Here is a 15,084-nt window from a genome sequence, read left to right as displayed (position 1 = left end):
TCATTGTAAAAATCCAAGAACATGGAGGTGAGGATGAAACACCTCCTGTACCACAGAGACCCAGCCGACCATATTAGACGGTTATGAAGAACAGCTACACGCTGACCACATTGCCCTTCCCCTAGGTTGGCACAGCCCCACACCGAGAGGTTGTCCCTGAGCCAATGGTACCTCCAGAGGGAAAAGGGAGCAAGTGTGAACATCCAGCTTCCCCAATGTCTTGGGAGTCCTACTCTGGTTTTGCCACAGGAGGATCACAGGGGAATCTGTGGAGCTCGACCACTGGGAATCAGATTGGATGGAGAAGAGAGGAGGGCTCATAGAAACCAGAGCTTGGATTTTGGCAGGCCAAGTTCCTACTAGCTGCACCTAAGTGGTAGCCTCAATCAGGAACTTTACTCATCTATAGAGCAAAGATGTTGGTGCAGTCTGATCAGGGAACAAGGCAGGGTACAAGCCTGCCCAATTTGGAATCTCAAACAAAAGGCTTTGTCAATCCTAGAGCCTGGTCTGGCCCTCCACCCAGACAGGAAAGCCAACTCACAGCCCTAACTACTGCTAGCCAGCAAACCTAAATGGAACTCCTGGGAATCTCAGGAGCCCACCCCACAGCCCTGGTTACAGTGACGCTTGACTGGAGAATCCAGCCAGTGACTCTGAATCTGAAGAGCCCACTCAGTGACCATGTCTGTCCAGGGAGTTTAGCATGCAGATCTGTCTGATTTGATCACCCAACAAAGAACCTTGCCAGCCCTGAGGCCTGTTCTGCAGCCCTGACTGGCAGGGAAACTAATTTACACCCCTCCCCAAAGCTTGGCACAGACCCTGGGCTGACCTGAACAAGAAACCTAAACAGAGCTATCTTGCAACTCTGGTTAGGGCACCATTTGAGTGAAGAACCTGGCCAGTGGCCCTACCCGTCTGCAGAACTATGAGGGTGGCTCATCAGGCTAGGGAAGTTTGATCCCTAAATAATAGCTTTGCACAACCTACCCCAACAGGGAACCTAACTCAGAGCCCCACTCACTGCTGAATACAGCCTTCAGCCTGTCCAGTCAGGGAACCTAACCAGAGCAAATAGGAAGCCATGTAGTCCATCCTATAACCCTCCTTCCAGTGGCATTCAATTTGCAGGGCAAAACCAGTTCACCCATCTGCCAGGAAAGCCAGTGCACTTTCTTGTCTGATTTGGGTCCCCAAATAACAAGTCATGCAGGCTCTGCCAGTGCAAGGAAGCTAATTCATATCCCCATCTACTGCTGAGTATGGTACCCAGTACCAACAATCTAGGAAGCCTGATCAGAGAACCCAGACAACCACAGAACCCATCTTATAGCCTTGCATGTGCAGGGAACCAAGCCAGCAGTCCTATCTAATTTTGTCCTCAGACAATGGAGTTCCCCAATGTCAGAGCTTGGGCAGTGGCCTCATCCAAAAATAGATCCAGATAGTAAGTTTCACCTGTACAAGGATGTTACCAGCTGACACATCTAGATCTCCTACCTGAGAGGTCTAGTGAACCACTGTTTTTGCCAAAGTGAAACTATAAAGCGTGGAAAAGAAGACTGCTTACTGAAATGTGTGAATACCAATGTAAGGAAGCAAAGATCATGAAAATCAAGTACGCATGACACTACCAAAGGAACTAATAAAGATCCAATAACCAACCCTGGGGAAATGGAGATCCATGAACCGTCAGACAAAGAAATCAGAACAGTCCTCTTAAAGAAGTTCAAAAGCTATAAGAACACACAAATAGACAACTAAATAAATTAGCTAAACAATATATGAACAGAATGAAAAGTTCCACAAAGAATACATCACACACAAAAAGAAAAAAACAGAAATCCTAGCGTTGACAAGCAAAGTGACTAAACTGACTGAACTGAATGATTCAATAGAGAACCCCAACAGGAGATTTAATCACGTGGAAAAAAGAATCAGTGACCTGGAAGGCAGGACAGTTGAAATTATCCAATCAGAGGAGCAAAAAGAGAAAAAAATGAAAAAGAATTAATAAAACCTATAGGACTTATGGGACACTATTGAAACAATATCTGCATTATGGGAATCCCAGTAGAAGAGAAAGAAAAAAGTCACGAAATATATTTAAAGCAATAATGGCAGAAAACTTCCCAAAACTGGGAGAAATGAATATCAGATCCATGAGGCCTAAAGAACTCCCAATAAGCTGAACCCAAGTAGGGCGACACCAAGACACATTATAATTAAATTGTCATAAGTCAAAGACAAAGAAAGAATTTTGAAGCTAGCTAGGAAAAAAGATAGCAAGTCACATACAAAGGATCCCCCACAGGATAATTGGCAGATTTCTCAACAGAAACTTTTTAGGCCAGGAGAGCTGGGATGATATATTCAAAATATTGAAAGAAAAGAACTGTCAGCCACAAATACTATACCTGGCAAAGCTGTCCTTCAGAAATAAAGGCAAGAAAAAGAAGTTCCCAAATAAATAAAAGCTGAGGGTGTCATCACCACTAAACCTGCTTTACAAGAAATGGTAAAGGAAGTTCTTTGAATGGAAGTAAAAGGACGCTAATTAACATCATAAAAACATATGAAACTAGTGTAAAAATCACTGGTAATGGTAAATACATAGTCAAAGTCAGTTTTCTATTGTGGTAATGGTGGTCTGTAATTCACTTATTAATATAACTCTAGTTTTAGAGTTTAAAAGTAAATGTATTGAAAAATAACTGTAGCTACAATAATCTGTTACTGGATATACAATATTAAAAATTTGTTAACACAGGGACCAAGCCTGGTGCTCTGTGATGACCTAGAGGAGTGGAATGGGGGAGTGGGGGGAGGGAGACTCAAGAGGGGAAGGATATATGCATCATTATGGCTGATTTGCATTGTTGTATGGCAGAAACCAATGTAACATTGTAAAGCAATTTTCCTCCAATTAGAAAATAAATTTAAAAATTTTGTAAACTGTAACATCAATAACATGAAATGCGACAGGGAAGAGAAATAAAAATGCAAAGTTTAGGAATGCTATTGAAGCTAAGATATCAGTTTAAAGCAGGATGTTAAAATTTTAAGAAATTTTATGTAAGCCTTGGCCTTCCCTAGTGGCTCAGAGAGTAAAGAATCTGCCTGCAACGCAGGGTACCTGGGTTCAATCCCTGGGTCAGGAAGATCCCCTGAAGAAGGAAATGGCTCCACTCCAGTAGTTTTGCCTATAGAATTCCATGGACAGAGGAGCCTGGTGGGCTACAGTCCATGGCGTCCCAAAGAGTTGGACATGACTGAGCAACTGATCATGTACACACGCATGTAAGCCTCATGGCAACCACAGGTTTCCCAGGTGGAACAGTGGTAAAGAATCTGCCTGCCAATGCAGAAGTTGCAAGAAACATGGGTTTGATCTCTGGGTTGGGAAGATTCCCAAAGCAGAGTAGGAAATGGCAACCCACTCCAGTACTCTTGCCTGGAAAACTTCACAGACAGAGGTGCCTGGCAAGCTACATAGTCCATGAGGTCTCAGAGTCGGACACAAGTGAGCAACTAAGGATGAATGCACAGAGTAACCACAGGGAAAACGTACTCGTTACACAAAAGAACTTAATAAAGAAGTCAAAGCATTCTAATACCACAAGGTATCAAATCACAAAAGAAGGTAGTAGGATAAAAAACAAGGAACTGTGGATCTATAAAACAGTCAGAAAACAATTAACAAAATGGCATAGGTAGTTAACCTATCAATAATTACTTTAAATGTAAATAAATTCTCCAATCAAAAGACATAGAATGGCTGAATAGTTTAAAAAAAGAGAGAGAAAACAAGATCCAACAATATGCTGTCTACAAAAGACTAGCTTTAATAAAGACACATGTAGACTGAAAATGAAGTGATGGAAAAAGATATTATAAGCAAATGGTAACAAAACAAAACCAAAAAAAAAAAAAACCAGTAGAAGGTAGCTATACTTATATCATAAAAAATAGATTTTAAATTAAAAATGGTAAAAGGAGACAAAAAAAGTCATTATATAATGATAAAGGGGTCAATTTATCAAGAAGATACAATGATAATAAATATTTACGCACCAAACATTTATGCACCTAAATATACAAAGCAAATACTAACAGAACTAAAAGGAGAAATAAACAGCAATACAATAATAGTTGCAGACTTTAATATTCCACTCTCAACAAATAGATAGATTATCCAAAGAATCAATAATGAAACAGCAGATTTGAAAAATGCTCTGTGGTCATGTATGGATGTTAGAGTTGGACTGTGAAGAAAGCTAAGCGCCGAAAAATTGATGCTTTTGAACTGTGGTGTTGGAGAAGACTCTTGAGAGTCCCTTGGACTGCAAGGAGATCCAACCAGTCCATCCTAAAGGAGATCAGTCCTGGGTGTTCATTGGAAGGACTGATGCTGAAGCTGAAACTCCAATACTTTGGCCACCTCATGCGAAGAGCTGACTCATTGGAAAAGACCCTGATGCTGGGAGGGATTGGGGGCAGGAGGAGGAGGGGATGACAGAGGATGAGATGGCTGGATAGCATCACCGACTCGATGGGCATGAGTTTGAGTAAACTCCGGGAGTTGGTGATGGACAGGGAGGCCTGGTGTGCTGCGGTTCATGGGGTTGCAAAGAGTCGGACACGACTGAGCGACTGAACTGACTGACTGACTGACTAGACCTAATGTACCTGATAGTCTCATACAGCGCATTCTATCTAACAATAGCAGAATATATATTCTTCTTAAGTGCAGACGAAACATTTTCTAGGATATACCACATGTATGATCACAAAACAAGTCTTAGCTAACTCAAGATTGAAATCATGCCAAATATTTTCTCTGACTACAGTGGTATGAAACTAGGAATCAATAACAGGAGAAAAACTGGAAAAATAAAAAATATATGGAAATTAAACAACACTCTCCTGAACAACCAATGGATGAAAGAAGAAACTAAGGTGAAAATAGAAAAATATCTTAGGACAAATGAAAACAGAAACACAACATGCTAAAACTTATGTGATACAACAAAAACAATTCTATGAAGGAAGTTTATAGTTATAAATGCATACATTAAGAAAATGGAAAGATCTCAAATAAACAACCCAATCATTTTACACCTTAGGAAACTAAAAAAGAACAAACTAATCCCACAATTGGCAGAAAGAAGGAAATAGTAAAGATTAGAGATTAGAGCAGAAATAAATGAAATAGAGAATAGGAAAACAGTAGAAAAGATGAACAATGTTGAGAGTTGGTTCTTTGAAAATACAAACAAAATTGACAAAGCTTTAGCTTGACTAACCAAGGAAAAAAAGAGGGAAGACTCAAATCAACTAAATTGTTAATGAAAGAGGAGACAGTTCCTGATATCAAGCTATAATATAAAGCTTTAATAATCAAAACAGTATGGTTGTGTCATAAAAACAGACACATCGACCAACAGAGCAAATTCAAGAGCCCAAAAATAAAGCCATGTGTATACGGGTCAACTAATATTTGACAAGAAAGCCAAGAATACTCAATGAAGAAAAGACAGTCTCTTCAATAAATGATGCTGGGAAAATTGGATGTTCACATGTAGAAAAATAAAACTAGATCTCTATCTTATGCTATTCACAAAAATTGACTAAAACTGTATTGCAGACTTAAGATCTGAAATCATAAAATTCCTAAAAGAAACCAGAGGGAAAAAATTATTTGAAATGGGCCTTGACCATAATTTTTTGATATGACACCAAAAGCAAAGGCAACAAATTAAATATATAGGGCTATATATATTTGGCCCTATAAATAAATACGGCCATATCCAACTAAAAGGCTTCTACACAGCCAAAGAAGCAATCAACAAAATGAAAAGGCAACCTACAGAATGGGAGAAAATATTTTTAAATCACACATCTGATAAGAGATTAAAATCCAAAGTATATAAATAACATACTCATTAGCAGGAAAACAAATAATCCAATTTAAAAATGGGCAAAGGGCCTGAATAGACATTTTCCCAAAGAAGATATTCAAATGGCCAACAGGTACCTGAAAAGGTGCTCAACATCACTAACCACTAAAGAAATGCAAATCAAAACCACAGTGAGATATCACCTCGTACCTATCAGAATGGCTATTACTTAAAAAAAGTAAGAGACAAATACTGGCAAGGATGTGGAAGAAAGGGACCCTTCCTTGTGCATTGTTGGTGAGATTGTAAATTGGTATAGTCACTGTGGAAAGCAGTTTGGTGATCTCTCAAAAAATTAAAAACAGAACTACCATCTAATCTAGCAATTCCACTTCAGGCATACATCCAAAGAAAACAAAATCACTATGTTGAAGAGATATCTGCACCCCCCATATTCACTGCACAATTATTTACAATATTCAAAAATGAAAATAATAACCTAAATGTCCAACAAAAATGAATAAAGAAATTGTGGTATATATATACATATATATAGTGTGTGTATATATATATACACATAATATATGTATACTGTCAACAATGCACCAGGCACTGCACTAAAGATTTTTTATGTATCTAATTAATCTAATCCTTGCAAAAGCCTTTTGCAATAACTGCTATTATCCCCATTTCATTGAGAAAGAAACTGAGACTCAGAGTTACTCTATTTGCGAACTCCATGATATTCTTGGCTATGCCTTGCACACCACACCCTAAAACTTGGAGTGAATTTCCATAGATTCTTTGTCCACCCAGATTTTGTGCTGCTGGGTAGACCCTGCTCTGAGCCCTCTCCTTCACACATCTCTCAGCCTATCTCTGAGACTGCCTATCCTCCCTTCCTTGCTGGGCCTGGCTATGTAGCAATTAGGCTGGGTCTGCAGCTTGCCCCAGAACCCACCCTAGAATCCAGTTCCAAGCTTCCCTGGACTCTCAGGCCAGACCCTGGCTACCACAGCAGCCCCAGGGTATGAGGGGTCACAGCCCCACGCCTCTGCTTACACGGAAAATGCCCTCCCCGCCAAAGGACAAAAACAACTCCTCACACCTCTGAAGACCTGAACGATCTGGAAGACTGTTTCACACTCTGAACAAAATCCCCCACTTAGATGTTAAAAGGTGAGAGAGCAGGGAGGGAGAGGAAGATGCAAAAGCCACTATGGTTGGAAAAGAAACCCAATGAGAAAATTTCTAGGCGGTTAAGCCACCTGCCCCCACAACAGTCCTTGGAGGAGCAATCGTGAGTATCAGTAAACAAAAAGGCTCAGTCAGGTTTAGAGAGTCAACCACTTGATGCTCAAGGGTTTGCTCTTCTTCACTCCACCCTAAATCTTATCTTGGGGACCACATGGAGTGAAAACAGGATGCAGGGGCAGGATATCATCTGATATTCACAGTACTGGAGGCTTAGAGACGTAAAGCCATTTGCCAGACTCAGTTGTTGTTGTTATTCGGTTGCTAAGCCATGTCTGACTCTTTTGCAACCCCATGGACTGTAGCCTGCCAGGCTCCTCTGTTCATGGGGTTCTCCAGGCAAGAATATTGGAGTGGGTTGCTATTTTTCTCTCCAGGGGTCTTCCCAGATCAGGGATCGAACCTGTGTCTGAAACATTGGCTTTACCACTGAGCCATCAGAGAAGCCAAACTCAGTAGAGTTGGCAGGTTGTCTGACCCCATCTCGGCCTTTCCACACAGATGGTTTGATGGAAAGGACTAGGGCCAGTGTCATTACCAAAAATTCAAGCAGAGGCACCTGGTCATCGTGGCCAATAAACAAAGATGTAGATGGAAATTGTTGGCCAGAAGAGTACTCTGCAAAGTTGGGGGTCATTAGAAAGGCTAGTGTTCTTCAAGGAGGGTTCTCTGTAGACAGTATCCAATATTCTGCAGAAGGAGGGGAGGGGAGGCAGAAAGGTGGGTCCACACTCCTAGAACACTCACCCCCCTCGGCCTGGTCATCGTGGGTCACATCTCCTGGAGCACTATGCCTGGTGTGGGCAAAGTGGCCACTATGCCAGTTGGTGAGATCTGCCCTGGAAACCCATTTGGTTCAAGTGCTGCAGGCAGCAGAACCAGAGCTGAAGTCCCAGAAAAGGAAGCAATCAGCCCCAGTGTTCTGCTCCCAGTCAGACAGGTCTCTGAGGGTTGTCAGCACTTGGCCTACTGCCTAGAGCAGAGTGGGGCCACAGTAATAGCTGGTTGGCTTAAGTGCTCCTTAAAGGGACTGAAGCACAGAGAGGTGAAGTCAGTCTCCTAAGATCACACAGCAGTAAGTAGCAGGAATGAGATTCAATGCAGGACAACAGCCTGTTCAGCACTCAGTGCTCTTGCTTTCCCCCACTTCAGTCTCTCTCCTCAAGGGCCAGAAAAAGGTCACTTTCTTGTCTTAATCTCTGTAACTCCCAACACAGTGTCTGCCCCACAGAAGGCACTTGAAATTTTTGTTGATCAAAGCTTAGAGGTCTGCCCTTAACACTGCCCATGGGGGTTTCCTTGCTAAACCACATAACACACTGGGCAGGAAGTGAAAGGATGAGGCCTAAAGGAGGAACAGAGAGGAAAGGTCCCAGGATACAAGGCAGCAGCCACTAGTTAGGATTAGGGGTAAAGGCCGGGGAGGAGGCGCAACAGACTGACCCCCACAGAGTCCCTGAAGCCCACACCGCTCTCCCTAGGGGCCCACACCAGGCCCTGCATATCCTGCTGGTGCTGGTCATGGCCTGGTTCTGCCCTCTGGTCCCTGTTCCTGCAACACTCTTCCCTCCCCTCTTAACCTGGTGACCCCAACTTGCCCCTCAGATTACCAAAGCTGCACCTCCTCATGGAAGCTCTTTTGGGGCTTTCTCACCAAGTCAAGTCTCAATTACAAACTCTCCTAGCTCTTATCATGGTTGCAATTTTGCATATTATTTGGGTGATTATTTGATTAAAGCCCATCTCTCCTTCTAAACAATAAGCTTGGGACTTCCCTGGTGGTCTGGTGAAGGCTTTGCCTTCCAATACAGGGGGAGTAGGATCGATCCCAAGATCCCACATGCCTATCTGCCAAAAACCAGAATATAACAATCCTGTAACAAATTCAATAAAGACTTTTTAAAAATGTGTTCATACATTAATAAATGAATAAATAAACTCTAAACTCTGATAGAGTTCTGATTTTCTTACCATGTCTTCCAGTGTCCTGCAGGGTCCAGTACTGAGTAAATGCTCAATATTATATATATATACTAAGTTGCTTCAGTCGCGTCTGACTCTGTGACCTATGGACTGTACCAGGCTCCTCTGTCTATAGGATTCTCCAGGCAAGAATGCTGGCATGGATTGCTGTGCCCTCCTCCATGGATCTTCCTGAACCAGGGATCAAACCCATGTCTCTTATGTCTCCTCCATTGGCTGGCAGTTTCTTTCCAATAGCACAACCTGGGAAGGCCTATATATACGGTGAAAGTGAAAATCGCTCAGTCATGTCCGGCTATTTGTGACCCCATGGACTATACAGTCCATGGAATTCTCCAGGCCAGAATACTGGAGTGGGTAGCCTTTCCCTTCTCCAGGGGATCTTCCCAACCCAGGGGTCGAACTCAGGTCTCCCTCATTGCAGGCAGATTCTTTACCAGCTGAACCACAAGGGAAGCCCCATATATACGAAGGACACCATATATATATAGTGAAGGATGGTGAAGGACATGGAAGCCTGGCATGCTGCAGTCTATGAGGTCACAGAGTTGGACATGACTGAGCTACTGAAAAACAACAATATATATATTTATATATAGTCCAGGTATGACTGAATGAATATGGAAACTAATGTTGAAACTGATCACTCTGGTATGATGAAAATGGCTCCCCAGAAGCTATTCATGTCCTGATCCCTGGAACCTATGAATGGTCCCTTGTATGGAAACAGAATCTTTGCAGATGTAATTAAATTAAGGGTCATCAGAATGAGTCCTACATGCATTCATATTTAGGTTCCTGAGAAATTTTTGTAAATAAAGAGATAGGGAGCTTTGACCCACACACTTCACCCTGACTGCCTTGAGTTCTGGATCTCTCCCAGTTGTACCCAAATGCCTACAACAGAGCTCAACCTAGTTATTTGTCTGGCAGCCTCCAACTGGCCTACAGCTGGAATGTCCCATCTGCTTCCTTTTGTGTGTGGCTGGTGGGAATAGGCATGAAGAAGAGGAACATGGGGGTGTGGGTGTGGTCAGACAGACCAGGACTGAACCATTTTCTGAGCAACCCTGGGAAAGTCATATAACCTCTCAGCTTCCTTGTCTGACAAGGAAAGAATATCTCAAATAGGGATCAGTTGAAGTAATAACAGCACATTTTGTTGTTGTTGTTGTTGTTTAGTTGCTAAGTCATGTCTGACTCCTTGAGACCCCATGAACTGCATGAAGCAAGCCAGGCTCCTCTGCTCATGGAATTTCCCAGGCAAGACTATTGCAATGGGTTGCCATTTCCTTCTCCACACATTCTTCCCAACCCAGGGATCAAACCCAGGTCTCCTGAATTGGTAGGCAGATTTTTTACCACTGAGCCACCAGGGAAACCCAATGATAGCACATTACCCAGCACAGTAATGAATGATAGGTTTCCAAAAATTTCCCCTTACTTTTAAACTAAACATCCTCCAAGGCAAACACAGTCTCCTTTTCATTTTTGTCCCCTGGTACTAATCACAGTGGCCGATACAGGGCAATTCAGTTCAGTTCAGTAGCTCAGTCATGTCCGACTTTTTGCGACCCCATGAACTGCAGCACGCCAGGCCTCTCTGTCCATCACCAACTCCCAAAGTTTACTCAAACTCATGTCTATTGAGTAAGTGAAGCCATCCAACCATCTCATCCTCTGTCCTCCCACCTTCAATCTTTCCCAGCATCAGGGTCTTTTCAAATGAGTCAGCTCTTCGCATCATGTGGCCAAAGTATTAGAGTTTTAGCTTCAGCATCAGTCCTTCCATTGAATATTCAGGACTGATTTCCTTTAGGATGGACTGGTTGGATTTCCTTGCAGTCCAAGGGACTCTCAAGAGTCTTCTCCAACACCACAGCTCAAAAGCATCAATTCTTTGATGCTCAGCTTTCTTTATAGTCCAACTCTTACATCCATACATGACCACTGGAAAAACCATAGCTTTGACTAGACGGACCTTTGTTGGCAAAGTAATATCTCTGCTTTTCAATATGCTCTCTAGATTGGTCATAACTTTTCTTCCAAGGAGCAAGTTTCTTTTAATTTCAAGGCTGCAGTCATCATCTGCAGTGATTTTGGAGCCCCAAAATTTAAAGTTTGTCACTGTTTCTACTGCTTCCCCATCTATTTGCCATGAAGTGATGGGACCAGATGCCATGATCTTAGTTTTCTGAATGTTGTTTTTTAAGCCAACTTTTTCACTCTCCTGTTTCACTTTCATCAAGAGGCTCTTTAGTCCTTCTTCACTTTCTGCCACAAGGATGGTGTCATCTGCATATCTGAGGTTCTTGATATTTCTCCCAGCAATCTTGATTCCAGCTTGTACTCGTCCAGTCCAGCATTTCTCATGATGTACTCTGCATATCAGAGAAGGCAATGGCACCCCACTCCAGTACTCTTGCCTGGAAAATCCCATGGACGGAGGAGTCTGGTAGGCTGTAGTCCATGGGGTCACGAAGAGTCGGACACGACTGAGCAACTTCACTTTCACTTTTCACTTTCATGCATTGGAGAAGGAAATGGCAACCCACTCCAGTATTCTTGCCTGGAGAATCCCAGGGATGGGGGAGCCTGGTGGGCTGCCATCTGTGGGGTCGCACAGAGTCGGACATGACTGAAGCTACTTAGTAGCACCCTGCATATAAGTTAAATAAGCAGGGTGACAATATACAGCCTTGACATACTCCTTTCCTGATTTGGAACCAATCTGTTGTTCCATGTCCAGTTCTAACTGTTGCTTCTTGACCTGCATATAGAATTTTCAGGAGGCAGGTCAAGTGGTCTGGTATTTCCATCTCTTGAAGAATTTTCCACAGTTTGTTGTGATCCACACAGTCAAAGGCTTTGGCATTGTCAATAAAGCAGAAGTAGATGTTTTTCTGGAACTCTCTTGCTTTTTCTATGGCCCAACAGATGTTGGCAATTTGATCTCTGGTTTCTCTTCCTTTTCTAAATCCAGCTTGAACATCTGGAAGTTCATGGTTCACATACTGTTGAAGCCTGGCTTGGAGAATTTTGAGCATTACTTTGCTAGCGTGTGAGATGAATGCAATTGCTCAATGAATATTAGCAGTTTTGGGTTGTTGACCTAAGAGGGAGAAGGGTCATGAGGAAGATGTGGCAATATGGACTTTGTCATCAAAGCGAATCCTCAGAGGAGCTGAGTTACTGACTTATGCTTTAGTATGTGATGACCAGAGTTGGCGTAGGGAGGAAAATTAAATGGAGAAGGGGAAAGAATTGAATTCTGAGCTCAAGAATATATGTGTAATAAATATATTCTCAAGAAAATATGTGTAATAAACAGAGGAGACAGAAAAAATATTTCATATGTGGCTGTACAAGGAGCATCTCCTGGGAGCAATGGATGGGCAAGCATCTCATGGAAACTCTCTTGTTAATTTATAACTGCGGACGCAAGTCATGACCACTTACAAAAATATCTTGAATCTCAGAGTATCTATTACTATTTACTTCAGCTTTCTGAAATTAGGCTTAGAATTTCTACAACTGGTCGTGGGGGCTCAGTGGTAAAGAATTCACCTGCAATTCAGGAGACTAGGGTTGGATGATCCCTGGACTGGGAAGATCCCCTGGAGGAGGACATGGCAACCCACTCCAGTATTCTTGCCTAGAGAAGCCCATGGAGAGAGGAGCCTGGCGGGCTATAGTCCATGGGGTCTCAAGAGAGTCAGACACAACTGAGCGACTAAACAATAGCAACCATGCATCAAAGTGTTGACACAAGGTGAAGTGAAAGTTGCTCAGTTGTGTCTGACTCTTTGTGACTCCATGGACTACACAGTCCATGGAATTCACCAGGCCAGAATACTGGAGTGGGTAGCCGTCCCCTTCTCCAGGGGATCTTTCCAACCCAGGGATCGAACCCAGGTCTCCCACATGGCAGGCAGATTCTTTACCAGCTGAGCCACCAGGGAAGCCCAAAGAGTTGATAAATGGTATATATTTCTGAACACTTGTTACTTAATCAAAGAATTTTTATGCGTTAAAAAATGTATTTACCAAAGTTTTGTGGGGTTTTTGTTCTGTTTTGTTTTTGGTGGTCTTGTGTGGCATTCAGGATCCCACTTCCCTCACCAGGCTGCAAACCTGCACCCCCTGCAGTGGAAACACAGAGCCTTAACCACTGGACCACCAGGGAAGTCCCTAACCAAAGTTTTAAGAAGTGTAAAAAAAAAAAAAAAAACTCACCATATGCAATAACTCTAAAAATCTTCAGGAAAAAATGCTCATTTTTCTCTCACGTGGCCTGAGAATTTTACACTTGGGTTATTTTGGTGTCCTGGGAAGAGGTGCTGGGGGAAGAAAAAAGGGTAAGTTAGTGCAGGCAGAAAGGAGGGGCTACTGGCCACCAGAGAAACCAGCAGGACTTCCCAGTATGAGTTACCCAGCTACTGGCTTGTGAAAAAGAGTTTGGAAGAAGGTGAGAAGGGCAACAACTTATTCGTTCTTTTGTCCCCAAAGGTCAGATGGCCGCAGAATGAATCTGGGGGTGAGGTGTGAACTTGCCTTTATCTAACTGAGCTCCTCTTTTCTGACTTTCATTTTCCTATAAATTATATTCAACTGCACCCTCGCACCGTAGAGCTTCCCTCTTCCGTGGCCCCCTCCCACGTACCCATCCGCTGGGCACACGTGCGTGCTTGCTACACACCATGCCCAGCTGGCATCCAGTTATCATTTCCTGTACTTGTCATTAATTCTGTGAAAGAGGAAAGGCCTTATTTCCAATATGTCCTGGGGAAAGTGCTAGAAGAGAATCAGGGGCACAGATGATTTGACCTTCATATAAGGACTCCAGGATTCCACGAGATGGCAAGATCTTCTGGAGCCATAAGTGATGGGGCGTACAGGTTGGGGCTGTGACCTGGGCAAGATATGCTTGGCCTGGCATTGACCAGAAAGGAGACCCAATCCATAGGAAAATTACCAGCAGTACTAATACCCTTGTTGTTCAGTCACTCAGTCATATCGTGTGACTCCATGGATTGTAGCCTGCCAGGCTTCTCTGTCCATGGGATTCTCCAGGCAAGAATATTACAGTGGGTTACCATTTCCTTCTCCAGCAGATCTTCCCAACCCAGGGATCAAACCCACGTCTCCTTCCTAACAGGCAGATTCTGTACCATTGAGCCACCAGGGAAGCCCTGCATATATATTATATCTTAGGGTTTACAAAACACTTTACACCTAAGTTGGTCCTTCTGATAAGTGGTTTATTAAAGCAAGCATGTACTGAAAGTACATGTTCCTGATCAGGCCAGTGTCTGACTAATTTTTGTATCCCACATTATCTAGTTAAGGGTACTTAACAAATGTTTGCTTGCAATAAACCTCTTGACAACTCTAATAGGCTGCAAGAAGAGGTATCGTCTTTATTTGATAGCTAAGAAACCTGAGACCTGGGGAATTTGTGACCTGTCCAAAGTCACAGATGGCAACTGACAATCTGGGACTGGAAGCCCAGTCTCAGGTCTTCCCACCCAGCACTCCAGCTGCCACTGGAGGTACAGCAGAATGGAAACCTTTAAATACTTGAAACTGAAAAACCATAATTCAAAGGGTTATGAGCAATTTCTACATCAGAGAGTAGCACTTAGGATTTGTCTTTAGGTGGAAACCTCCCTCTGTCATGGGCGAGCCTTCTTACTCATGCCAATAGAAAGTAAGCACTAGCCATTATTTTGGGCAAGGCCCTGGACATCAGTGGTGGATCCCAGGCAGGTGCCTCAGACCGAGGTCTAGAGGTTTTATTCTGCAGTGTCAACTGAACATCTCCTTAGCAGATCTCCTGGAGAAGTTAGAGAAATGTTTCCCCCAGTCTGAATTCAGGCTGTCACATCCCACACCGGAAAATCACTGTTCTTTGTCCTGGTCTTTCTCATAGGCCAGGAACCCA

This window comes from Muntiacus reevesi, chromosome 9, assembly GCF_963930625.1.
Source record: "Muntiacus reevesi chromosome 9, mMunRee1.1, whole genome shotgun sequence".
NCBI lineage: Eukaryota > Metazoa > Chordata > Mammalia > Artiodactyla > Cervidae > Muntiacus > Muntiacus reevesi.
Note: the sequence above shows the minus strand (reverse complement) of the source record.